Source organism: Aegilops tauschii, chromosome 5 (assembly GCF_002575655.3).
Source record: "Aegilops tauschii subsp. strangulata cultivar AL8/78 chromosome 5, Aet v6.0, whole genome shotgun sequence".
NCBI lineage: Eukaryota > Viridiplantae > Streptophyta > Magnoliopsida > Poales > Poaceae > Aegilops > Aegilops tauschii.
In genome coordinates, this window is record NC_053039.3 from 438,172,385 (window position 1) to 438,198,524 (window position 26,140).

Here is a 26,140-nt window from a genome sequence, read left to right on the forward strand (position 1 = left end):
GCCCCGTCGCCTCACCGTTGACCACGCCGCCCAGCCGCCGTTCGGATCCGCCGCCGCCGACCGGTTTTTGTCGGTTTATTTCGGTAAACCCTAGATCTAACTAGGTTTTTTTATATCAGTTTTTCTCGGTTTTTCTTCGGTTAGATCTATTCTGCGAACGTTCGTTCATTTAGTTCTTATAACAAATGAATTCGTTCGTTTGTCTTTGTTAGCAGATGTTCGTCGGATATATTTTTCTTTTTCTGTTTTTTACGCCAGGGACCTATCCGCGATTATTTTTATCACAGATTAGCCCCTGATCTTCAAACCCTCGCAACCTTTTAACCGTTCGTCCAAATCCAGTGAAACCAACGCCAAAATCTTTGTCTCGTACCCCTCTTTCCAGTTAATCAACTTGAACATGGTTTTGACAATTTAAAATTTGGTTTCAAGCAGATTTGAATTCGAACTTCTTTTGATCATAGGTTGAGTTTCGTAGCTCCGATTTGATTGACTCTTTTTGCAAATCGAAGTTATTCAGTTGAACTTTCAATTTGGACTTTCTCATCTGAGTTTTACCCTTGCATCTATGCTTGAGTGCTTATGCATGCTATTGTTTGTTTGCGATAGAATTTCCGGAGTGCGAAGCGTGCTACTACGAGTCTCTAGGGCTTGCGGATCGTCAGCAAGGCAAGTAACACTTTGATCATATCCCTTTATTACCCAGTTTTTATGCATTAGTTTCAACCCTCAAACATTTCCTGAGTAGGATCTGATTAACATGTGGGTTTGGGAAGTAGATTGAGGTAGTACCTATTGTCTTTTAATTCAAACCCTGGGAGTTACTTCTACGTTATGCTTATACCGCTATGCTATGCTCGTAGACGTGGATTGGTTTGAGTGATTCATGACAGATGTGAGAGACTATTGTGAACTAAGGGATTATTTAAGGTGGCTACTTTAACACACATCTGGGTGGATTGTTGGTGGGCACCTGGGGAATGCAGTGTTGTCCAAGGAGATCCTGGGGAATCCGTGTGATCATCCTATGGTTCGCCACCCAGGCTCAAAGGGATCATAAGATTATTCATGCTAGAAACTTCCGTGTGCAGCCACAAGCCATTATGAGCTCTGGCAAAGTTGAGTAAGTTGTGGGAATCCTTTCCATGATGGGCTAGCAGATGTAGGGGATTGTAGGTGTACCGGCCTATCTATCGGTTAAGGGGACCTCTTCGGAAAGACTATGTCTTAGTCATTCGTTTCTCAAACATCATGCAGTGCGAGAAATACAACGGAGGAGATCGAGTCTTGTGGGGAAAAGTGCGCAAACCTCTGTAGAGTGTACAAACTAATCATGGTTAGCCGTGTCCCCGGTTATGGACATCTTGAGTATCTGGTTCTTGAATTATTGATGTGATCTCAACACTCTAAGTTATTTTGTTGGGTTGTTAATTACTATTTAATTGGGATTGAGATGGGGTTTCCATTAATGTTTATCAACCAACTTTGTAGTTAAATAAAATGTATTCCTTTGCAGTAGGGAAAAATTGGCTTTTCGCAAAAACATGATAACCATAGAGCCTCCACCAGCCATATATGCATGTAGTGTTAGCATTTACCTTGTTCATTGCTCTACAGTGTTATTTTGCCAGCATATTCCATGTGCTGACCCGTTTCGGACTACAACGTATTATGTTGCAGACTTTTCAGATGAAGAGTAAGGTGCGCTAGGTCGTTGTCGTGCACTCAGCTATGCTGTTGGAGTTGATGGACTCATTTACCATCGATGCTTCCGCAGTTATTTTATTTAGATGGCCTTAAGCCATATTATTGTAATAATTTCTCTTTTGAGACGTTCGATGTAATAAGTGTGTGATTGCACTCTGTTATAAATCCTTCAAGTACTTTGTGTGTCAGCATTACCGATCTAGGGATGACACTTATGCACAGAGATTTGACCGTTTGAGGTTGGATCGCTACAAGATGGTATCAGAGCACACGCTGATTGTAGGACACGACCAGTAAGATAAGCCATAGGTCACTCTTCTCTACTCATTTCTGACTCCTCTCCATTTTCCACTCTATAGATGACGGACCCGAGGAACAAGTTTGCTCAACCAGATGAAGACACACCATTTGGACGACACTTGAAGGAAGTCACTAGATACCTGAACATCGGAATACCAAGCTTCACCGGGACCTACACCGCCACTTTACCAGAAGAGGAGCGTTGGATGATTCGAGTTCATGTTCCAGGAAGGACATTCACGCCAGTTACTGAGCCCAATTATAGGTAAGTTTTTCGTTAAGTCATTTACTGCAATCGTTCTTTTCGATACTGGTGCATCGCATTCATACATTTCGAAGGGGTTTGTGGATAAGTATAAGTTGCCCACCAAAGTTCTTAAGACACCTATGCTAGTAAGCTCGCCAAGGGCAGAGTATATGGCATGCCAAGGATGTTTTCAGATACCATTGACCATAGGTAGGCACGTTTTCCCCTCAGACCTAATAATTCTGGAGTCACAAGGATTGGATGTGATACTAGGCATGGATTGGCTATCGATGTATGGAGGGAACATTGATTGCGCCAGTAAGTCAATTCTGCTCGCCACCCCAGAGGGTAAACGGATTAAGTATGTGTCACGGCATGCGCCAAGGAGAACCCAAGTAAATTCCCTCTCAGGAGTTGTGCAGGAGGAAGTGCCTGTTGTGAAGGATTACCCGGATGTATTTCCAGAGGAATTACCGGGCATGCCACCAAATCGGGATATAGAGTTTTTGATAGAGCTGTTGCCAGGCACCAGACCAATATCAAATAGACCATACCGGATGCCCGCAAATGATCTGGAGGAAATTAAGAAGCAGATTAAGGAGTTATTGGAGAAAGGTTACATTCGGCGAAGTTCATCCCCGTGGGGAGCCCCAGTGCTCTTGGTTGAGAAGAAGGATGGATCTTTGAGAATGGTTGTTGATTATCATGCATTGAATGAAGTGACCATCAAGAACAAGTACCCACTACCGATGATCAATGATTTGTTTGACCAGCTGCAAGGAGCTAAAGTATTTTCCAAAATCGATCTCCGATCAGGATACCACCAGTTGAAGATCCGAGAACAGGATATACCCAAGATAGCTTTCACCACAAGGTACGGGCTATATGAGTACACAGTTATGTCATTCGGATTGACAAATGCCCCTGCCTATTTCATGAGTATACACTACTAGGGAAAACCTTATACAAAGAGGTATAGCAGTAGCGCTGGTCAAAACACGGCACTATTGCTACTTATTAGTAGCGCTTGTTACAAAAGCACGCTACAACCATTGTTGTAGAAGTAGCACGTCTGCGCGGAAAAGCGCTACTACTATAATTCCCTCGCTGGTGCCGGTAGGCTAGGAATAGTAGTAGCGGTTCTTCCAGAAGCACGCTACTGCTAAAAACTTTGTAGCAACACGTTTATGCTGTAGAGCGCTACTGCTATAAAAAAGAAAATAAATAGAAAAATAAGTAGAAAAGTAAATGAAAATGAAAGAGATAGAAAAAGGAGAAATGAAAAAAAGAAAATGTAAAGAAAACAAAAGAAAAATAAAAATAAAACAGAAAGGAATAGTTGTAGCGCGTTTCGCTGGAAAACGCTATAGCTAACTTAGCTATAGCGCGTTTCGGCAAAAAGCGCTACTGCTAGTTTGACTTAACCCCCAGCCGCGCGGGCTCAAAATTTCGCTAAGTCCTTCCCCCTCCACTCCCCCCTCTCCCCCAACTGCTCCATCACCGCCTTCGACCACACCGCCGCCGCCCAAGGCCACCTTCGACCACACCGCCGCCGCCCGAGGCCGCCTTCGACGACACCGCCACCGCCGAGGCCACCTTCGACCACACTGCCGCCGCCCGAGGCCGCCCTCGACCTCACAGCCGCCGCCCGAGACCGTCGTTGACCTCACCGTCGCCTCCCTCGAGCTCACCACCGCCGCCCGAGCCTGCCCAGGACCTCCGCCGCCCGAGCCAGAGCCTGCCCTCGCCGCCGACCGTAAGGCTCTGCCTCTCCTCTCCCCTACCCTCCTCTCTCTCTCTCTCTCTCTTTGCTAGGGCAATTCATATATATGTTGATGATGTGTTGATGTTCATATGAACCCTAGGTGTTCATATGAACCCTAGATTTGTTTAGGGCAGTATGCATTTTTTAGCATTTAGGAAAATGAATAGCAATTTTTTTAGGAAATTAGCTAGGGCAAATTTTTATGAAAATGCCTAAACAGTAATTCCATTTAGCTTTAAATTAATAGAGGGTATGTAAATAATAGTAGCATTTAGATTTAAATTAATAGAGGCTATAAACAAAAAACACTTAGCTATAAGAAATTATTTGGACTATGGACCTGAATCTGTTCCAAATTTCATTCAAATGAAATTTGAATTATTTGGACTATGGACCTGAATATTTTTGAAGCAATTGGGTGTAGGTACTAAGGTCTTGCTATGGAAATTTTGGTGAGGTCAGAAGGGTTAGAGAAAATGGAGTTCCTAGACTTTTAGCTTTAGACAAAAAACAAAAGTATTTAGTTATAAATAAAAAATAGTAGCTATGGCATTTAGCTATAAACAAAAAACAGAATTGTTTTTCTTTTCAAAAACTTGGTTAAACTAATTGTTGCTATGTAAACAAAAAACAAGATTGTTGTTATATGATATATGTCATTGAGGTTCATTTGCATATTCCATTATTGTTGATTATATCTTTTCATTGAAGTGGCCATGTTATATGCAAATTCCTCAATAGTGTTTGCTCATGTTATATCTTTTCATAGAAGTGGTTCGATTGTGCCCAACTGGCTTTGTTGTTTCCAGGGAATGAAGCCGAGTGGCCTATGTTTTGCCGGAATGTTGATTCATTTCCGTTCCGGCAATTTTCAGGTTCTCGATTTGTCCACTTTTTAGCAAAAGTCATGCCGAAATTTTCCGTGAATTTCGACATGACTTGTGCTCGAACTAGGACATATCGAGTGCCCGGGATTTGCCGCACCGGGAAGGAGTGAACGTTCCTGCAAAGCATAGGCCTTTTTTATGTCATTATTCATTTTATTAGGTCTAGAATTAATTGACTAGATTTAATCGTAGGAAACACGCCTAGCAACGATGAAGGACAGGGTTCTGTTGACTGCGACAACGTCTACTTGGCGGCAGAAGAATTTTTGAGGGAAGCCGGCGATCAAGAGTTGATGTTGCTGGGTCCACCTGTCACATCGGAGATTGAGACCGACATCGAGACCGGCGCTGAGGCTGAGACCGGCGCTGAGACTGAGACCGGCATTGAGACCGGTGTTGAGACTGAGACCGGCATCGAGACCGGCGCTGAGACTGAGACCGGCGCCGAGACTAGCGGAGCTGGTATAGAACCGAAAGCAAAGAGGCAACGGCTTCCTAACAAGCTCAGGACTACAAGACTGGTGGTCACGGAGGTGGACGGCGGCAATTTTGAGCCAAACGCGCCCGAGGAAGCGTGCGCGTGCTACGGCAATCAAATAGGCTGCACCATACGGACAACCGCCACCATCAACGATGAGAAACTAAAGAAGATAGATAATATGAGGCCCTCCCTCCTAAAGAAGTTGCACCAGATATTCTTGTTCCCGGACCGGAATGAAAAGGATTATAAATATCCAGATAAGGACCCGGCAATGAAGAAGATAAACAAACATGCCATGACCAAGTTTAGCGACCCGTTGGCCGCCTGGAAATCAAGGGTGAAATATCAGATCGTCAACAAAAAGGAACCCTACTCCGAGATTGCAAGGATAATCCAACAATAACGGCAGATCACTTTCAAATATTCAAGGCGGCTTGCGAGGTCGAAGCTGCCAAAAAAATTCGAAGTACATGAAGGGGCTTCAACAAAGGAACATTGGGTGCCACCACCTCGGAAGCCGTGGTTACGGCGGGAAGAGGTCCATATGGGCCAAGGAGGACGCGGAAGCCGCGAGTCTGGGCATCCCAGACCCCTTGGCGGAGTTCACCGTCCCGCAGGAGCGTGACGTCCTTAGGGCCCGACACCGTTAAGACCCGGTGAATAAGGTTTTCGAGACGAACGCGGTCACGATGGAGTTCATGAGACTGCTCGTAATTTTAGTTTCTGATCAATTCGACTGCACGTTAGTCATATTTGTAAACGATCCTTGTGCCTTTTGCAGAGAGAGCAGCACAGGATTGCAGCCGAAAGCGACTCGCCGTATGAGGCGTTGGCAAGGCCCAAGTGGGACACTCCATTCAACCGGGCATTGAACATATTGAAAGGACTTCCGGTGGAGACTCGACCGTCGTATGGACGCGTGCACGGTGTCGGAGATGGCGCCATGTGGAAGAAGTACTACCATGAGACCACGGAGGAGAGAAAGGAAAGACGGAGGTTAACTGAAGAAAACATCGACAAGAAGGTTGAGATTGCGGTTGAGAAGAAATCATCTGAGACAGTCGCAACAGCGATAGCTGCCGCAAAACAGGTGCTTGTAGATATGTCTACTACCTTGGTTATGGCCGTTTTCAATTGGAGCAGGCAAAATCCAGAAAAAATGCGGCGGACTTTCCCCTTGCTGACTTCTTCGGGAGCAGCTCGACTAGCATTGCACCAGCACCTGCATCTGCACCTGCTCCCGCACCGGCTCCCGCACCTGCTCCGGCACCGGACGTGCTCGGCGGTTCTTCGTCTTTGGTTGAGCTCGACGCCCTCACGGTATCTGTCACACCGGCTCCCTTCAATAAATGTATAATCTCCCTTTTTCGTTGCCTTTCGGATGTCTCACGTTGCGGACTTTTCTTTGCAGGCCGACGAAACCCCGTGCACCATATTGTACACCATTGGCGACCAGAAGGTGGACGTGGGGAAGGCGGCGATAATGGAGCCGAAGGAACCATTGTTCCACAGCTGGCTGATCCCCCCGGACGTCTTCAAGGTTTCCGTGGCCAGTGTCAAACCGGGCCACGAGAATTTGGCTCCTCTGGTACTAGTGGGGGATGACGATGAGACCCCGCGGCGGCTTGGTGATTGTTGCAATGGGTGGGTCCTGTTGTGGCCAAATAGTCTGCTTCGTCTGGAGGCGGCCGGGAGCACACCCACGAGCACGCAGTTAGGTATGAACATCAACACCTCAACTACCCAATTAGCGTCGGCTATCGTGCTGGGTGATAGCGGAGGGGGTGAGGAAGAGGCTCCATTAGTCGCTGGTGACGTCGCCATAGATGAGGATGAGGATGACGATGACCCTCAACAGTATGTCAATACTGGCGCCTACTTAGGGTTTGAGCGTCATGAGTCGGTGTCTGAATTGCTGCCTCCGGAGTCTGAACGTATTATGGACAACCTTCCGGTAGTAAAGAAGTCTAGGAAGAGACCAAGGAAATGCAAAAAAGTTGCTTCTATGATCCAGCAGCCTCGGGTTCAAGACCGTATAGATATCCCCGGTGCGGCAAAATGGCATATCCCCGGTAAACCAATCCTACCTAAAGCAGCGCTAGGGGCCAGATTCAGCGATTTAAGGAGACTTCATGACGATGTGCCGCGGGTAGAGAAAGGCCTCATCGCCTCAAAAAATCCAGGATACCCACTCTACGTGGTTAACGTGCCGCGGCAATTGTCGTACGTCGACACATTCCCCGCCGAGAAGTTCTTCCTTCGATTCGATTACATCTTCGACATGTTTCACTTGAAGAAGCTGGATTTTACGTTTGTCCGCCTTTATGCCTTGCACATGAACTAGCTCATCGGGGTTGAGCAGATACCTAATATCTGTGTCGCTGACCCATACTTCATGCATGAGGGCTTCTTGGGAGTCTGCGCAGAGCACTGTGAATACGCGAGGGAATACATCGCCAATTTCATGCTCGCCAATAGGGACAAGGAGGCGATTCTCGTGCCTTATCATCCCCTGTAAGTCATCCGCGCGGACATCCTTCCTTTGATTTCAATCATTCATTTGCGCGGTGGAGGCTAATTAATTTGAGGTGTACTTATTTTGCGCAGCGGCGGGCACGCCGTCCTCATCATCCTCTACCCCCGATACTCCCACGCTCTTTACTTGGACTCGTCGAAGAACATTAACAAAAAGGATTACACCCACATCAAGTCTGTTCTCGACAGTGCTATGTTTTACTACGGCACACGGGGTGGAGAGGTCAAGGACAAGAAGAAAAGGGACGGCAGGCCCGCCTTCGGCCATAAGACCGACTTCTACTGCATCCAACAACCGAGTGATTCTCTTAATGATGGATTCTATGTCCTACACCACATACTGGATTATAGACGGGATCACCAGAACTTTCGCATGTCACCTAGATCCGGTGCTGCCCATATTCTGCAATGGGCAAAGAACTTAGGAGATATCGAGGATCATCGACTTCGAGCTGAGTTCTATCACATCCAGCGCGAACTTGCCCAAATCATCATGAAGGAGGTCGTCGGAAAAACAGGGATGTTCTACGAAGAAGGACAAATGTCGCGGGAAGACGTATGAACAAGCGTAGCCGCTCGGCGTCTCGACCTGAAGCCTTTCACTAAGCTTGGGGACTATCTCCCTGACTTGGATGGATGGCACGACATGTTGGAGTTATTATCGATATATGACAATGTGTCCGTTTAGTCCATACTATCTGTATGACGAAACTTTGAGTTATGCACGACGGAACTTTATTGGTGATGTAATTAAACCGTCTTCCTCGACTAGCGAAGATCACTCTAGTTAGGGCATTTTGGGTACGATGAACTTTGTTATTTATGCTTATGATATGTTGCTTCTATTTTTGCCAAGTCTGTCCCTTTCTGTTGCTCAACTATATATGTTGCATATCATCGACTCATGTGACGATGCAGGTGTATAGATCATCAATGGAGAAGAAGTGTTACGCCAGGAGTATACGACGAGTGGCCGGAATGTCAGGCCCAGGTGTTGCGGTTTCCGGTTTCCGAGCGACAGCCAGTAGTTAGTTTAGGTTCACGCTAATGCGAGAGAGGGATACGAACTCATGTACTGCATAATTCCGCTCTCACTCAAAGTGATAGCTCTTCTCGCGTATATCATTGTTTAAATGGATGACGATGTGTTGCAAGTAATCAAGACTTGTATCGCTATTTTCGAGATGATGATGAGAGACCACTTTGTGTTGGATGATGATTATGATGATGACATGATTTGATGAGACTATTTGTATGTATATGCTATGATTACATTTGTATGTGTATGATATGCTAAAGATTATTGTATAAAGCCTATTCAAATACAAAACAAATATGCAAAAAAATAGAAACTAATAAAACTAGCAGTAGCGAGGGGAACAAAGTTAGCAGTAGCGCTCCCTTACCAGTAGCGCTTCCTGCTAAAACGCGTTGCAGATATTGGTAGCAGCGCTCTGCACTAAAGCGCGCTACTGCTAGCCATGTATAGCAGTAGCGTGGGACGACAGGCGCTACTGCTATACGTTAGCTGTAGCGCCTTATCAGTAGCGCGTCGTCCCACGCTACTGATAGGCAAAATACCCGCGCTACTGCTAGGGTTTTCCCTTGTAGTGATAATGAATATGGTGTTCGTGGAGTTCTTCGATAAGTTTGTTGTGGTGTTCATTGATGATATTTTGGTGTACTCGAAGAATGAAGAGGAGCACAAGGAGCATTTGCTTTTAGTTCTCGAGAAGCTCAGGGAACATCAGTTGTATGCCAAGTTCAGCAAATGTGAGTTTTGGTAGAAGGAAGTTGGATTTCTTGGACATGTTATATCAGGAGAAGGTATAGCAGTAGATCCCACCAAGGTTCAGTCAGTCACTGAGTGGTTGGCACCCACCTCAGTTGGAAGGATCCGCGGTTTTCTTGGACTCGCGGGATATTACCGGAGATTCACTGAATTTTTTTCCAAGAATTGCGAAGCCCATGACGGAGTTATTGAAGAAGGACACCAAGTTTAAATGGACAAATGAATGTGAGGCAAGTTTTCAGGAGCTGAAGAAGCGTTTGGTTACAGCCCCAGTGCTAATTCTTCCGGATATACGCAAGGATTTCCAAGTGTATTGTGATGCTTCTCGTCTAGGACTTGGAGGTGTACTTATGCAAGACGGAAGAGTTGTTTCATATGCCTCACGTCAGCTTTGACCGCATGAGTTGAATTATGCCATGCATGATTTGGAGTTAGCAGCCGTAGTGCAAGCGCTCAAGACCTGGAGACATTTTTTGATTGGAAACCGTTGTGATGTGTACACAGATCACAAGAGTTTGAAGTACATTTTCACACAGAAGGAGCTAAATCTCAGGCAAAGGAGATGGTTGGTTGGAATGTGGAGAAAAACTCCCCGCGAAGAGGAGGATGGCGTCTCCCACCTCCCCACCGCCTCCCTAACCCTAGCCACCCACCATCGCCGGCGATCTCCACACCACACCGTGGGTTTTGCCATCTGATCCGCTCATTCTCTCTGGCGCTCCTTCTCCTCCCACTAGCTTGTTCCCTTCCTCATGGCGGTCCACGCTGCAATCTCCCTGGGCCTGGATTTCTCCCCGGGGATGAAGTTGGCTCATGAGATCCAACGCACCTTCAACAGATCGGTGCACCCCACGACGGATACGGTCCATTTCACAATGGCCGTCTCATTTGCACGGCATTCTTTTCGCTTGGATGTGGAGAACGTGGGACTTGCTCTTGAAGCGGCGATCGGAGGTTATTGTTCACATCTCAAGGTATCTCCTCTCCACCATGGAGTTTTTTCGTTCAACGTGTCATGCAAAGAAGTGGGGTTTTTCATTCTGCATCAGAGGAGTTTTGTGTGTGATCAGTTCAAGTGTTTCTTTCATCTTTGGGGTCATGGTGGCCCAGATTGGATGAAGGAGTTTAAAATTTGGCAATCTGAATGCCAACAAGAATGGACTTTGGTTAGCCCCTCTAAGAGGAGAGCTCGGCTTGGTTTGGAAGCCATGAAACATGCTCTGGTAAAATCATCTCTCCAGGCTAGTACGTATAAATCTTTGCCTAGGAAACATGCCATGTTCGCTACGTTCATGCAATACCCAGCCCATAGAGGTTATAGTTATGGCCCGTCTGGTAATGATGTGACCACGGTCAGGGAAGCTAGTTATCACGTCTCTTCTCACGCAGGTTCTGTGGTTTCTTCTCCGGTGACACCCTCGCCGCCGGCGAGGCCAGCTATTCAGTTTGGAACAATTCCTAATTCTCCGGAGGGGTTATCTCCTAGTTTAAACCCCAGATCTTCGGCTGGTCGGTTAGTTTTTGCTTTGGAAGGTTTGGATTCAACTCTATCACCTATGTCCCCTGCATCAGGCCACGTCTCCTCTTTGGGCTCAGTGGCCCAGCCCATTTGTTTGTTCGACGATGAGAGCTGCAGTCCACCATCTCTGACAATTCAAGTTCCTTCTCCCAAAGATATCATCAGAGATTTGCACAGTTTTGACGATATGATTGAAGATATGGCTGCTAGTTATTGGGACTGTCAAAATTGCTTAGCCATGCGCCACACTTCAGAGACCTGCACCAACCCGGTCCGGTGAAGAAATTGTTTTAGATCGGGGCACATTAAAAAAACTGCACCGGCCAACCTCCTGACTTGTCCGTCTGGGTGCCTAAAGTCCCATCGCCAGGTTTTGGGAAGCGAGACCACAAGGGGGACTCCCCTCTCTCCCCCGTCTCTCTAGTTTCCCGAGGACAAACGCCACCGCAGCCTGAGAAAACCACAATCCCAGCCTCCCCACCACCTCCATCGCCGCCAATCTGCTCGACCTTAGACGTCCAAGCTTCCCCGAGCTCATGTCCTGCTTCTGCTCCGCAAGCTTCGATGGCAGTGTATGCGATTGATCCACATTGCTTCATCCCAGCTGGGTTCGACATTGAAGATGGTGGAGAGGATCAGCTGCCCCGCACCTTCTACACGCCGGCCGTCCCACCACCCCGAGCGCATGAGCAGTACATGGTGGCAATTGTCGAGCCGATCCCGCCCCCGGAGTTGGTTGGTATTCGTCGTCAGCAGGTTCTAGATTTTCTAGTTCAAACCATGCATATTCCGGTTATCTCTGCACAAACTTGGTTTCAAGGGGTTGGATTGTTTGAGATGGAGGATCCGGTGGTCCGTGGCTCTTTTACTTTGCATCCACCGTTCCCGTTAGGAGTTGATGATGAGGGTAACGAGTTTTTTGTCCGCTTCATCCCACACAATTAGGGAGAGGGATTTCGGGCTATTCATGGGCACAGGATAGGATGGTTGATGTTCATTGGCATCCCCTTGGATTATCGGAACACCCAATGCATTGCGGATGTAGTTAGTACTTTTGGACAGTTTCATTATTGGAACAGCAATGATCGGTGCAAGGTTAGATCTTTGGTCTGCGCCTCGTTCCCAGATAATGCTCTCGTCCCTCGCTCTGTCACATTCAGGGAGTTTGCAAATTGGGGAGATACAGTGGTTTCATGGTCGGCTGGTTGTTACGTTCTGTCAGGAGAATTTGCTGGAGCTATGATCCCTGCAGACGAGGATCCAATGCCTCTTGATGGTAACCCTCATCCAATGCCTGGTGTCAACCCACCTCAGCCGTTTTGGGCCATGCCCCCCTACCCTGCCCTAGGCTGGAATGGCGTGCCGCCCGGACACAATCAGGCAACAATGCGGCTGATGGATAGCCTAACAATGCTGCTGCTGGGTGGGCTCACAATGTGAATCAAGATGTTCAAGATGTTCAATGGGGCCCCTGGGAGGAACAAGCCCATCCTCCTCAGCAGCCAGATGAGGAGGTTCAGCCTGCACAGGATCAAAACTCTATGATCCTGAACCCATCTTTGGATTCTACAGATGATATTGATATGGATGAGATTCAGCAGCCGCTGCATGCCCCCATCGTTCAGATGGACCCAGTACATTTGGGAATCATCAGGGTTGTTTACGGACCGGTACTGCCTCCTTCTGTGATCTCGGAGAGATCTTTCAAATCTATGCTGCCTGAATTTGCCATTAAGGACATACCTGTTTGTCTGTCTGGGTTCTCTCTGCCGCTGCGGAAAATTAAGTTTGGGTCTGATGATCTGCTTCAGAGGTTCTCTCTCATGGCCAAACGCACTACTGGTCTGGGTTTTGATTCTACTTCTTTGGTGGTAATTGAGGAGTTGCCTGCAGAGGATACGTCACCAATCAGCTCTGCTTTGCCACAGTCTCCTTTGCCGCATGCTTCTCAGGAGGACTTCCAATTTTCTTCAGTCACCCCCACACCGTTGGGCAAGAGGCCACAGCAGACTCGGCGTCCCAAGCGCGCTGCTACACTTGTTGAACCGGACCTGGATTTCTCGACTAGAAGGTTGACTCGCAGCTGTGCTAAAAGGACTGGCATGAAGCCAGTTTCTGCTATCCCTTTGAAATCTGCTCCTCTGTGTCGCCCCAAGGCCAAGAAGCTTAAGCTTGATGAAGGATCTAACCAGCAACTCCCTCTTCCGCCTCCCATGCCCATCCCAACAATGCAGGCCATTGGAGCGGCGTTGGGCATCGACCCATCTGAGTTATCGGTGGAGAAGCTTATGGCTCCTCCACGCTCTTCTGAAGATGTTGATGTTCCAAATGATGATTGACGATCCAGGAAGCTTGGTGGAGAGTTGGGCACTTTTGTTCTCGTGTCCTTTTATTTTTAGTTTCTTCAGTTTGTCTGAATGTATGAACTGTTATGGCCCTGACACTTTTGTATCTGCCCTGTCTGCACTTATGTCCATGCTGTTATGCAGTTAGACTTGCTTTTATTCTCCCGCACTGGTTTTCTATGGATAGTTCAATATTTCGTAACTGGCATGTGCTCTGTTGGAATGTGCGTGGGTTGAATTCTGAGGCCAGGCAGCGTGATCTAAGGGCAAAGATTGAGGAGAGTAGATGTTCCATAATTTGCCTGCAAGAAACTAAATGCGAGCACTTCTACATTCGAATGATTAGATCCTTTTGTCCTAGGAGGTTTGATCAGTTCGTGTTCTCGCCATCCACTGGAGCCTCTGGTGGGATCCTTGTCATTTGGAATTCGTCGGTCTTTGATGGTCAGCTCGTTGATGTTCAGCGCTTCGGGGTTGTGGTCTCATTCAAATCTCTGCATAACTCTGAACGATGGACCCTAGTCTCCGTGTATGGTCCATGCGAAGGCCAGCCTAGGGACGATTTTGTTAGTTGGTTATACCACCTGAACATCCCTCCAGATGAAAATTGGCTATTGCTTGGGGACTTTAATTTCATCAGATCCTTGGATAATAGAAATCTTCCAGGTGGTGACGTTAATGATATTTTCCTATTTAATGAAATCATTGGTCACCTTGGTCTTTTGGAGCTGCCATTGAAAGGTAGAAGTGTCACCTGGTCCAATATGCAAGAAAACCCTCTGTTAGAGCAGCTTGATTGGTTTTTTACCACATCTGATTGGATTTCTCATTATCCAAACACTGTGGTTCACCCTCTTGCCAAAACTGGCTCAGATCATGTGCCTTGCATGGTGTCCATTGACACCACCATTCCTGCTGCCAAGGTTTTTAGGTTTGAGAATTTCTGGGTTGATATGCCAGGATTTATGGACTGTGTAAGGAAGTCTTGGAATTCACCGGTTTTTTCTGATCTTTCTGCTTCTGCTGTCCTCACTAGAAAGTTCAAGAGACTGAGATCGGATTTGAAAATATGGAGCAAGAAATTATCATACATCAAGAAACTCACAGTGGACTGTTCCAAGGTGATCCTTCATTTTGATCAGCTGGAAGAAGTCAGGCCTTTGACAAGGCTAGAGTTCAATTTTCAGAAAATTGTTAAGATCCACTATGAGCATTTGCTAAAGATTCATTATATCTATTGGAAGCAGAGATGCACTATAAGGTACATTAAGGTTGGTGAGGAAAACTCCAAATTCTTCCATGCAATGGCTTCTGAGCGTATGTGGAAGAACTCAATCTCCATTTTGAAAACAAATGACATGGCTGATCCAGTGTCTGATCATGCACAGATGGCGGGAATTCTTTGGGCCTCGTTTAAATCCAGAATGGGCCAGGCCCAAGGGATATCTATGGGCTTTGATTTTCACCAGTTAATTCAGCCAATCCCCGGTCTGGAGGAGCTATCTTTGCCCTTTTCGAATGAGGAAATAAACCAGGTTTTGAAGGAGTTGCCTGTTGATCGAGCCCCTGGTCCTAATGGGTTCAATGGGATGTTTGTTAAGCGCTGCTGGCCCATAATTGAGAATGATTTTTTGAGGCTTATCAAGGATTTTTATGAAGGAAAGCTTTCACTTGAAAATATCAATGGTTCTCTCATCACACTCATCCCTAAGATCATCTCTCCTGTAGGGCCAGATGATTTCAGGCCTATATCCCTCTTGTTTAAAATTCTTAACTAAGTTGTTGGCCAATAGGTTGCAGAAAGTGATTCTTAAGTGTATTCACAAAAACCAGTATGGATTCCTCAAAGGTAAATCAATTCAGGACTGCCTGGCATGGTCCTTTGAGTACATCCACCAGTGTAAGCAATCCAAGAGACCAATCATTATTCTCAAACTGGATTTTGCCAAGGCTTTTGATACTGTTGAGCATGAGGTCATTCTTCAGATGTTGAAGCACAAAGGGCTTGATGATAAATGGTTGATTTGGGTTAAGCAAATTCTTTCCACATGTTCTTCATCTGTTTTGTTAAATGGCATTCCTGGAAAACAATTCAAATGCAAATGTGGAGTCAGATAGGGTGATCCTCTTTCCCCATTGCTGTTTGTCATTGCAGCTGATCTTCTGCAGTCAGTGGTTAACCAAATGTTGGCTCATGGAGCTTTATCCCTGCCGATTCCATCTCATGATGCAGATTTTCCCATCATACAATATGCAGATGATACTATTATCTTCCTTGCTGCTAAGGATGAAGAGCTAGTTGCCCTTAAAAACATGTTGCATACTTTCCAACAATCCACTGGTTTAAAGGTGAACTTTTCAAAATCATCAATGATTCCTTTGAACATAGAGGAAGGTGAAGCTGTCAGGCTGGCTGCTATTCTTGGTTGTAAAATCGGACAACTACCTTTCACTTACCTTGGATTGCCCTTGGGAACTACTAGGCCCAAGATCATTGACCTCATGCCTCTGGTTGATAGTCTTGAGAGGAGATTAACGGCTAGCTCTTCAATGCTAAATCAAGGCTCTAGGTTGCAACTACTTACATCTGTTTTGACCTCTATGCCTATATACTTCTTGTGTAGCCTGAACATCCCACCTGGGATCATTAAGCAGTTGGATAGAATCTTCAGACAGTGTCTCTAGAGGGGTAACAGTGAGGCTCCAAAGCAATCCTTGGCTGCATGGGACCTGGTTTGCAGGCCAAAAGAAAAAGGTGGTTTAGGGGTCATTAATCTCAACATCCAGAACAAAGGTCTACTCATCAAGCACCTCCACAAATTTTTTAACAAGGTTGACATTCCTTGGGTGGCCTTGATTTGGAACAGCTACTATGCTCATGGTGTACCACACGCCACAGCACAAGCCGGATCGTTCTAGTGGAGAGATGTGCTTAAACTGCATGAGGCTTATACTGCCATTGCCTCAGTACATGTCAACATGGGTGACTCAGCATTGTTCTGGACTGATTCTTGGCATATTGGGGGCTCTGCTAGACCTCTGTGTTGGAGACTGCCTCGGTTATTCTCCTTTGTCAAAAATGATAAGATATCAGTTCAGGAATTCCTCCAGACTCATGATCTTTTCTCCATGTTTTATCTGCCCCTTTCTCATGAGGCTGCCTCTGAGCTACATGTGCTGGAAGGATGGATCATGCAGTTAAACAGGGACCCCACCATCCCTGGTGTTTGGATATGGCCTAGTAAATCTGGGGGTTATTCTGCCAAAAGCTTTTATACCATAATGCACTCCCATTTGCCCACAGTACAGCCTTGCAAATGGTTGTGGCAGAGTAGGTGCACTATGAAGATTAAGGTCTTTGGATGGTTGTTATTCTTTGACAGACTCAACACAAAGGATATATTGGTTAGAAGACATTGGAGATCAAGTCAGGAGGATAATCTTTGTCTCATCTGTAATGAATATGTGTATGAGGACAGAATCCACCTGTTCTTCAATTGCAAGTTCAGCACCAGGGTCTGGAATTATTTGGGCATTGATTGGACTGGTGGCTCTGATATTGAAGGGTGTACCATCCATGCTCGGTCCAGCTTCAGACTTCCTTTTTTCTTTGAAGTTACGCTAACAGCTGCATGGAATATTTGGATTCTCATAAATGGCAGAACCTTCAGAGCTGAGAGAGCCACATTCAGTGCATGGAAATGTAAATTCATCCAAGATATCTCACTATTAGCCTATAGGGTGAAGAACAATATCAAACCCCAACTGTTGGCTTGGATTGATTCTCTGTTGTAAAGCAGGTAGGCTTAGTTAGACACAGATAGGTCTTTGTTCCTAGCTTTTGTATATAGTTTTCTAGTTTTGTACAGTGCTCTTTTTATTCAATAAAGGGCTGTGGGGCTTTTGCCTCACAGTAAATATTCAAAAAAAGGAGATGGTTGGAGCTTATAAAGGATTATGATATGAAGTTGCACTATCATCCAGGAAAGGCCAATGTCGTAGCAGACGCTTTGAGCCGGAAGAGTTATGTCAATACCCTCATAAGCGGAGGATTACCGCAGGAGTTAGTTGACGATCTCAAGGAACTTCGTTTGGAGATAGTTCCAAAAGGTTTTGTTGCAGCAATGGAGGTTCAGTCAACATTATTGGGAAAGATTCGAGAAGATCAGAAGGATGACAAGGAAGTTGCTGAGATAAAGGAGAATATGAGCAAAGGAAAAGCCAAAGGTTTTCGAGAGGATGAGCACAGAACCTTATGGTTTGAGGACCGTGTATATGTACCCAATAATGCCGAGATCTGGAAATTAATACTTCAGGAAGCTCATGACTCGCCATACTCGATACACCCCGGAAATACCAAGATATATTTGGATTTGAAGGAGCGTTTCTGGTGGACAGGTATGAAGAAGGATATTGCCGAGTATGTAGCCGTATGTGATGTATGTCAGAGAGTGAAGGCAGAACATCAAAAGCCAGCAGGATTACTGCAGCCTATGCCGATACCCAAATGGAAGTGGGACAAGCTTGGCATGGATTTTATCACCGGATTACCCAGGACACGATCAGGATATGATTCAATCTGGGTAGTAGTCGATCGCTTGACCAAAGTGGCTCACTTTATCCCAGTGAAAACTACTTATACAAGCGCGAAGTTGGCCAAGATATATATGACCAGGATCGTATGTCTGCATGCAGTTCCGAGGACCATCGTATCAGATAGAGGAACACAGTTTACTTTGAAGTTTTGGCATCAACTGCACCAGACTTTGGGTACCAGGCTAGAGTTCAGTACGGCCTTTCATCCGCAGACAGATGGACAGACCGAGAGAGTCAATCAGATTCTGGTGGACATGTTGAGAGCTTGTGCATTAGATTATGGATCTAGTTGGGATGCTAATTTGCCCTACGTAGAGTTCTCGTACAACAACATTTATCAAGCTAGTCTGAAGATGGCCCCTTTCAAAGCCTTGTATGGAAGGAGGTGCAGGACACCGTTAATGTGGGATTGGAGACCGTCAGTTGTTTGGACCGGATTTGATCAAGGAGTCTGAAGAGAAGGTTAAGTTGATTTGAGATAGACTGAAGGTAGCTCAGTCCAGGCAGAAGAGTTATGCAGATTCGAAACGCAAGGAGGTAGTCTATGAAATCGGAGACAGAGCATATCTTCGAATGTCACCTCTGCAAGGAGTTAAACGATTTGGAGTCAAGGGAAAGTTAGCCCCGAGATGTGTAGGACCATACCGAGTTTTGGAACGTATGGGAGAAGTAGCCTACAAGTTGGAGTTACCCGAAGGATTTTCAAGAGTTCATGATGTGTTTCACGTTTCCAAGTTGAAGAAGTGCCATGGAGAGATGGCCAATATTCCTCTGAGAGATACAGTACCCCTGGAAGCAATTCAGTAGGACAGTGACCTAACCTACGAGGAGAAACCCGTCAAGATTCTCGAGTTTGCCAGCCGAGTTACACGCAGTAAGGTTATCAAGTTTTGTAAAGTTCAGTGGAGCCATCATACAATGGATGAAGCCACCTGGGAATGAGAGGAAGACCTACGGAAAGACCACCCACACCTATTTTCTAGCCAACCCGAATCTCGAGGGCGAGATTCATCTTTAGGGGGGTAGGTTTGTAACATCCCAATTTTCAATTTGGATGTTATACATAGATCATCATGTGCATATCATATTGTAGTTGCATTTTGGTTGTGATCCTAGAAATCTTAAGCAACTCAAGGACCCACGGAGAGAGTTGGGGATTTCATAATTTTCATATTTGAATTTTCTCAAATTTGAAAAGAGGATCATTTTGGTTCTAATAATTTTTCTCTCCGAAATATTTCTGATACTAAAATAAATGAGAGGAGATAAAATGACTTCTCCAAAATAAGAGGGGAATATTGGAGGAAAAATGTTAAATCAAATAAATATTTTATTTCGATTTTATTTGAATTAGAAAAAATATGCATTTTTAGGCCACAAAAAATATTCACTCTGTTCTAAATATTTCATTTAGACGGTGAAAATTCTTTTTGGCATTTTTAGAAAAAATATTTTATTAGGATTTTTCTTCGGCGAATTATTAAAAAATAAGTCTCGCCCGACTCGACCAATGGCCAAGCCGAGCAGGCCGGCCCAGCGCGCCGCCGCCTCCCTCTCCGACTCGGGACAGAGTCCCGAGCCGCGCCGCCGCATGCCGCCGTGTCCCGCCCGGACACCGCAGCCCCCCCCCCCCCCCCCCCCGCGCGCGCAAGCCGAGGCCGCCCCCTCCTATAAGTAGCCACCGCCGCCCCTCTCCACCTTGTCTTGAGCCGCCCACCGCCGTCGCCGCCACTGCAGCCCGCGCCGCTACCGCCCGACGTCGCCCCGCCGTTGACCACGCCGCCCCGCCGCCGTTGGGATCCGCCGCCGCCGACCGGTTTTTGTCGGTTTATTTCGGTAAACCCTAGATCTAACTAGGTTTTTTTAGATCAGTTTTTCTCGGTTTTTCTTCGGTTAGATCTATTCTGCGAACGTTTGTTCGTTTAGTTCTTATAACGAATGAATTCGTTCGTTTGTCTCTGTTAGCGGACGTTCATCGATAGATTTTTCTTTTTCTGTTTTTTCGCCAGGGACCTATCCGCGATTATTTTTATCACAGATTAGCCCCTGATCTTCAAACCCTCGCAACGTTTTAACCGTTCATCCAAATCCAATGAAACCAACGCCAAAATCTTCGTCTCGAACCCCTCTTTCCAGTTAATCAACTTGAACATGGTTTTGACAATTTAAAATTTGGTTTCAGCAAGATTTAAATTCGAACTTCTTTTGATCGTACAGTTGAGTTTCGTAGCTCTGATTTGATTGATTCTTTCTGCAAATCAAAGTTATTCAGTTGAACTTTCAATTTGGACTTCCTCATCTGAGTTTTACCCTTGCATCTATGCTTGAGTGCTTATGCATACTATTGTTTGTTTGCGATAGAATTTTCGGAGTGCGAAGCGTGCTACTACGAGTCTCTAGGGTTTGCGGATCGTCAGCAAGGCAAGTAACACTTTGATCATATCCCTTTATTACCCAGTTTTTATGCATTAGTTTCAACCCTCAAACATTGCATGAGTAGGATCTGATTAACATGTGGGTTTGGGAAGTAGATTGAGGTAGTACCTATTGTCTTTTAATTCAAACCCTGGGAGTTACTTCTACGTTATGCTTATACCGCTATGCTATGCTCGTAGACGTGGATTGGTTTGAGTGATTCATGACAGATGTGAGAGACTATTGTGAACTAAGGGATTATTTAAGGTGGCTACTTTAACACACATCTGGGTGGATTGTTGGTGGGCACCTTGGGAATCCAGTGTTGTCCAAGGAGATCTCTGGGAATCCGTGTGATCATCCTATGGTTCGCCACCCAGGCTCAAAGGGATCATAAGATTATTCATGCTAGAAACTTCCGTGTGCAGCCACAAGCCATTATGGGCTCTGGCATAGTTGAGTAAGTTGTGGGAATCCTTTCCATGATGGGCTAGAAGATGTAGGGGATTGTAGGTGTACCGGCCTATCTATCGGTTAAGGGGACCTCTTCGGAAAGACTATGTCTCAGTCATTCGTTTCCCAAACATTATGCAGTGCGAGAAATACAACGGAGGAGATCGAGTCTTGTGGGGAAAAGTGCGCAAACCTCTGCAGAGTGTACAAACTAATCATGGTTAGCCGTGTCCCCGATTATGGACATCTTGAGTATCCGGTTCTTGAATTATCGATGTGATCTCAACACTCTAAGTTATTTTGTTGGGTTGTTAATTACTATTTAATTGGGATTGAGATGGGGTTTCCATTCTCAATGTTTATCAACCAACTTTGTAGTTAAATAAAATATATTCCTTTGCAGTAGGGAAAAATTGGCTTTTCGCAAAAACATGATAACCATAGAGCCTCCACCAGCCATATATGCATATAGTGTTAGCATTTACCTTGTTCATTGCTCTACAGTGTTATTTTGCCAGCATATTCCATGTGCTGACCCGTTTCGGGCTGCAACGTATTATGTTGCAGACTTTTCAGACGAAGAGTAAGGTGCGCTAGGTCGTTGTCGTGCACTCAGGTATGCCGTTGGAGTTGATGGACTCATTTACCTTCGATGCTTCCGCGGTTATTTTATTTAGATGGCCTTAAGCCATATTATTGTAATAAGTTCTCTTTTGAGACATTCGATGTAATAAGTGTGTGATTGCACTCTGTTATAAATCCTTCAAGTACTGTGTGTGTCAGCATTACCGATCTAGGGATGACACTTATGCACAGAGATTTGACCGTTTGAGGTCGGATCGCTACAAGATGGTATCAGAGCACACGATGATTGTAGGACACGACCACTAAGATAAGCCATAGGTCACTCTTCTCTACTCATTTCTGACTCCCCTCCATTTTCCACTCTATAGATGATGGACCCGAGGAACAAGTTTGCTCAACCGGATGAAGACACACCATTTGGACGACACTTGAAGGAAGTCACTAGATACCTGAACATCGGAATACCAAGCTTCACCGGGACCTACACCGCCACTTTACCAGAAGAGGAGCGTTGGATGATTCGAGTTCATGTTCCAGGAAGGACATTCATGCTAGTTACTGAGCCCATAGAGTTTTCCTTTGATGCACCAACCTGGAGTCTAGGAAAGAGCATGGCAGCCCACATCGCCATGGGACGCATCGGCGAAGTCTACAACAAGGATCTTAAGGACACAATCTACCAGATATGTGGGCGCCGAGATGAGCAATGGGAGATGATCAGCGCCAGGAGAACCAAATGTGCGCAAGCATGATAGATCTGAAGAAGGTGATGACCAGGAACATGGAGCTTGAAGAGGAACTCAAGTCTACATGCGACGGCTACGAGGAGGAAATCGCAGTGCTAGTGGAAAAGAATGAAGACCTGACGAGGAAGCTAGGAGTATTCATGGGAGACCCCGCGCCAGGAGGAGATGACGACCACCCCGAGGACTACATCATCATCGACGACACCGACTCCGACCCCGACAGTAGTGATGATGTTTACAAAGACGAAGCTGGAGCAGATATCATGGAGTCTTCCACCGATCAAAACTTCTAGATGACCACCATATTAGCAGTAGTATTCCCCCATGTATATAGTAGTAGTCCGAGTATTTTGTAACGATAGTTAGATCGATTGTATGCCCCTGTTTGAATTGAGTGGTGTGATATGATTGTGTTTGTCTCATGTGCATATGGGTAGTGTTTCTCTTTAGAGCTCATTCTATTCTAATCTCTTCCCTCTAAACCCATCAGATGCCTCCGAGACGTGACACCGGATTTGTCTTCCCACCGGAGCTCACTCAGTTGATCCAACAGCAGAATGCCTTGATGCAGCTACTAGTCCAGAACTCGGATCGCTACATAATATTATGGTTAATTATTCTCAATGATACATAATTGCCCTACACATGGTTTGAATCTATGGATGATTATACAAATTTTTTATGCCGGATTGAATTTTGCTTCTAGAAATCTTTTAGATTCGGCCACGGGAGGCACTTTTATGGAAATCAATTTAGGAGAAGCTACTAAGCTCCTAGATAATACTATGGTTAATTATTCTCAATGGCACACTGAAAGATCTACTAGTAAAAAGGTTCATGCGATAGAAGAGATTAATGTTTTGAGTGGAAGAACTTATGAAATTGTTTGCTAATAAGAGTGTTTCTTCTGATCCTAATGATATGCCTTTGTTGTGACGCCCGGATAATTAGGCTACAGTAATCCCAAGTTAATGATGCCACGTCACCACGGTTACTGTTGTTAATATCGCGTTAGTTCAAAATCGATTCAAATTCAAATTGAAAATCAAGCAAATAGTAAAAGTTTTCAAATATTAAAACTAAAATGTTCGGTGTGAGCCAAATAAATCCTAAGTAATAATGGTGGAGAAACCAACATTTTAAAAGCATCTGAATGCACTAAAATAAATAAAACAGCGATTGAAACAATAACTTAAATGTTTTTTTAATTAAATAAAGAATACAAGGTACTTTGCTTTTGTCCCAAACTTTTTATGAGAACAGTTGATTTTACAAATCTAATTTAGGAGTGGGTTTCACTTTTTGTAAAACTATAAACTATTAAATAAGTAAAAGAAAACAGAGACAAGAAAATAAAAAAAGTGAAAATAAAACAAAACAAAAAAGGGGGCCCCAACCCCCACCCCCCGATGGGCCTCGGCCCAGCTAGCCGCCGAGCTGGCCAGCCCACCCGTTGCCTCCTTATCCCTCCACTCCTCGCAAACCCTAACCCACCCGCACGTTTTTCCCCACTCCCCCCCCCCATCTGGATCAAGCGCTCAACGCGCTCGTCGCCCCCGACGCCCTGCGCTCGCCCGTCGCCGTCCAACGTCACCCAAGGTCCCCGCCGGCGCCACCTCCTCACCCTCTTCCTTAACGGCCACCTCGTCGTCGCGCTCCCCGCCGGACTTCCTCCCCGACATCGGCGCCGCTCTCCCCGACGCCTACACCGGACCCCGCCGCGCCTACCTCCTCGTCTCCGCCTCAACCCCGTCGCCCCGTCGCCGAAACTCCCACGCCACCATCACCTCTGACGCCGCCGCTCGGAGCTCGCCGTCCGTCTGCCTCCTCGACAGCCCGTCGTCCCCGTCCTCCTCTTCGAGCTCGAGCCCGCTGCCATTTTCCCCACGAACGCCGGTGAGGCTCCGCCCTCCCTCCCTCTCTCCCCCTCGTTCTCTGTCGCCGGCGCCGTCCACCGCGCGCCGACCGCGCTCGGCCCTACGCCTCGCCGTGGTCCTCCGCGCCCCCGTACACGCACGCCGTGTCCGCGTCTTCGTGCGGCCCCGCCTCCTCGCGCTGCACGCACATGGCCCCGCTTGCCCCCAACACCACATAGCTCGCGCCCGCGTTGTGCTCTCCTTGCCCGCTCCGGTCGCCTCCTCCCGCAGCCATCACGCCCACTCGCGTCCGCCCTTCCCCGCGCTTCACTACAGCCGCACCCAGCGCCTCGCCCCTCTGTGGCCTCTCTGCCTCGCCCACCCCTGCTCACTGCCCCGCGCGGCCTCGCCGCCACCGCTCCGCCGTACTGCCCCGCCTCCAGCCCCACGGGCCACTGCCGCACCGGCGGCCACTTCCGGCGCCCGTGCCCACTCAGGCTTCGCCCGGGTCGGGTGCCCGCTTAGGCCCTAGGTGCCACAGACAGCTGGGCCCGCCCCCCTTTGACTATGACGAATGGGGCCCATGCCCCTTAGAACAAAAAGAAAGAATAAAATAATATTAATAATAATCTAATTAATTAATTAAGATAATTAATTAACTTAATTAGTCATGTTAATTAATCTAATTAACGATGTTAATTAACCTTAATTATCTGATTAGATGAACAGTCTATGACAGTGGGACCCACCCGTCAGCTTGACTGGTCAACGGTCAAAGCTGGCCGCTGATGTCATGCCGACGTCATAAATGCAATTTCGAATTAAAATAATCTGTTAATTCTAGAAAATGTTTTAAAACTGTAAAAATTAATTAAAATAATCCGTAGCTCGGATGAAAATGTTTTCTGCATGAAAGTTGCTCAGAACGACGAGACGAATCCGAATACGCAACCCGTTCGTCCGCCACACATCCCTAGCATAGAAAACACACAACTTTCCCCCTCCGGTTCATTTGTCCGAAAACGCGAAACACTGGGATACTTTCCCGGATGTTTCCCCCCTTCGCCGACATCACCTCCTACTGCATTAGGTCACCTCTAGCATCGCGCATTGCCATGTTATACTTTAATTGCTCTGTTATTTATTGTGTTCCCCCTCCGTTACTTCTTTCCGGTAGACCCCGAGACTGCCGGCGACCCCCCAGTTCGACTACAGTGTTGACGACACGTCCTCCTTGCCAGAGCAACCAGGCAAGCCCCCCCGGCCCCCCTTGATCACCAGATATCGCCTATCCTTCTCTCTACTTCTTGCATTAGAGTAGTGTAGCATGTTACTGCTTTCGGTTAATTCTATTCTGATGCATAGCCTGTCATTGTTGCTACAGTTGTTACCCTTACCTACTATCCTACTGCTTAGTATAGGATGCTAGTATTCCATCAGTGGCCCTACACTCTTGTCCACCTGCAATGCTATACTGGGCCGTGATCACTTCGGGAGGTGATCACGGGCATATGTTATATACTTTATACTGTTACATTACTTATGATACTGTTCGGAGATGGGGGCTGAAGGGGCAGGTGGCTCCATCCCGGTAGAGGTGGGCCTGGGTTCCCGACGGCCCCCGACTGTTACATTGTGGCGGAGCGACAGGGCAGGTTGAGACCACCTAGGAGAGAGGTGGGCCTGGCCCTGGTCGGTGTCCTGGTATTTGATTTGAGTCTGGCCATTGGCCTATACGCACTAACCAACTACGCGGGTGTCGGTGGTAGGTGCGACATATGCCAACGGGTGGCTTATCATTGTGAGAGCCAGTAAGACGTCGCCGGTGCCTGGAAACGGGATGAGGCGAAGACATGCATGCTGGCGAATCTTACCCAGGTTCGGGGCTCTCCGTGGAGATAACACCCCTAG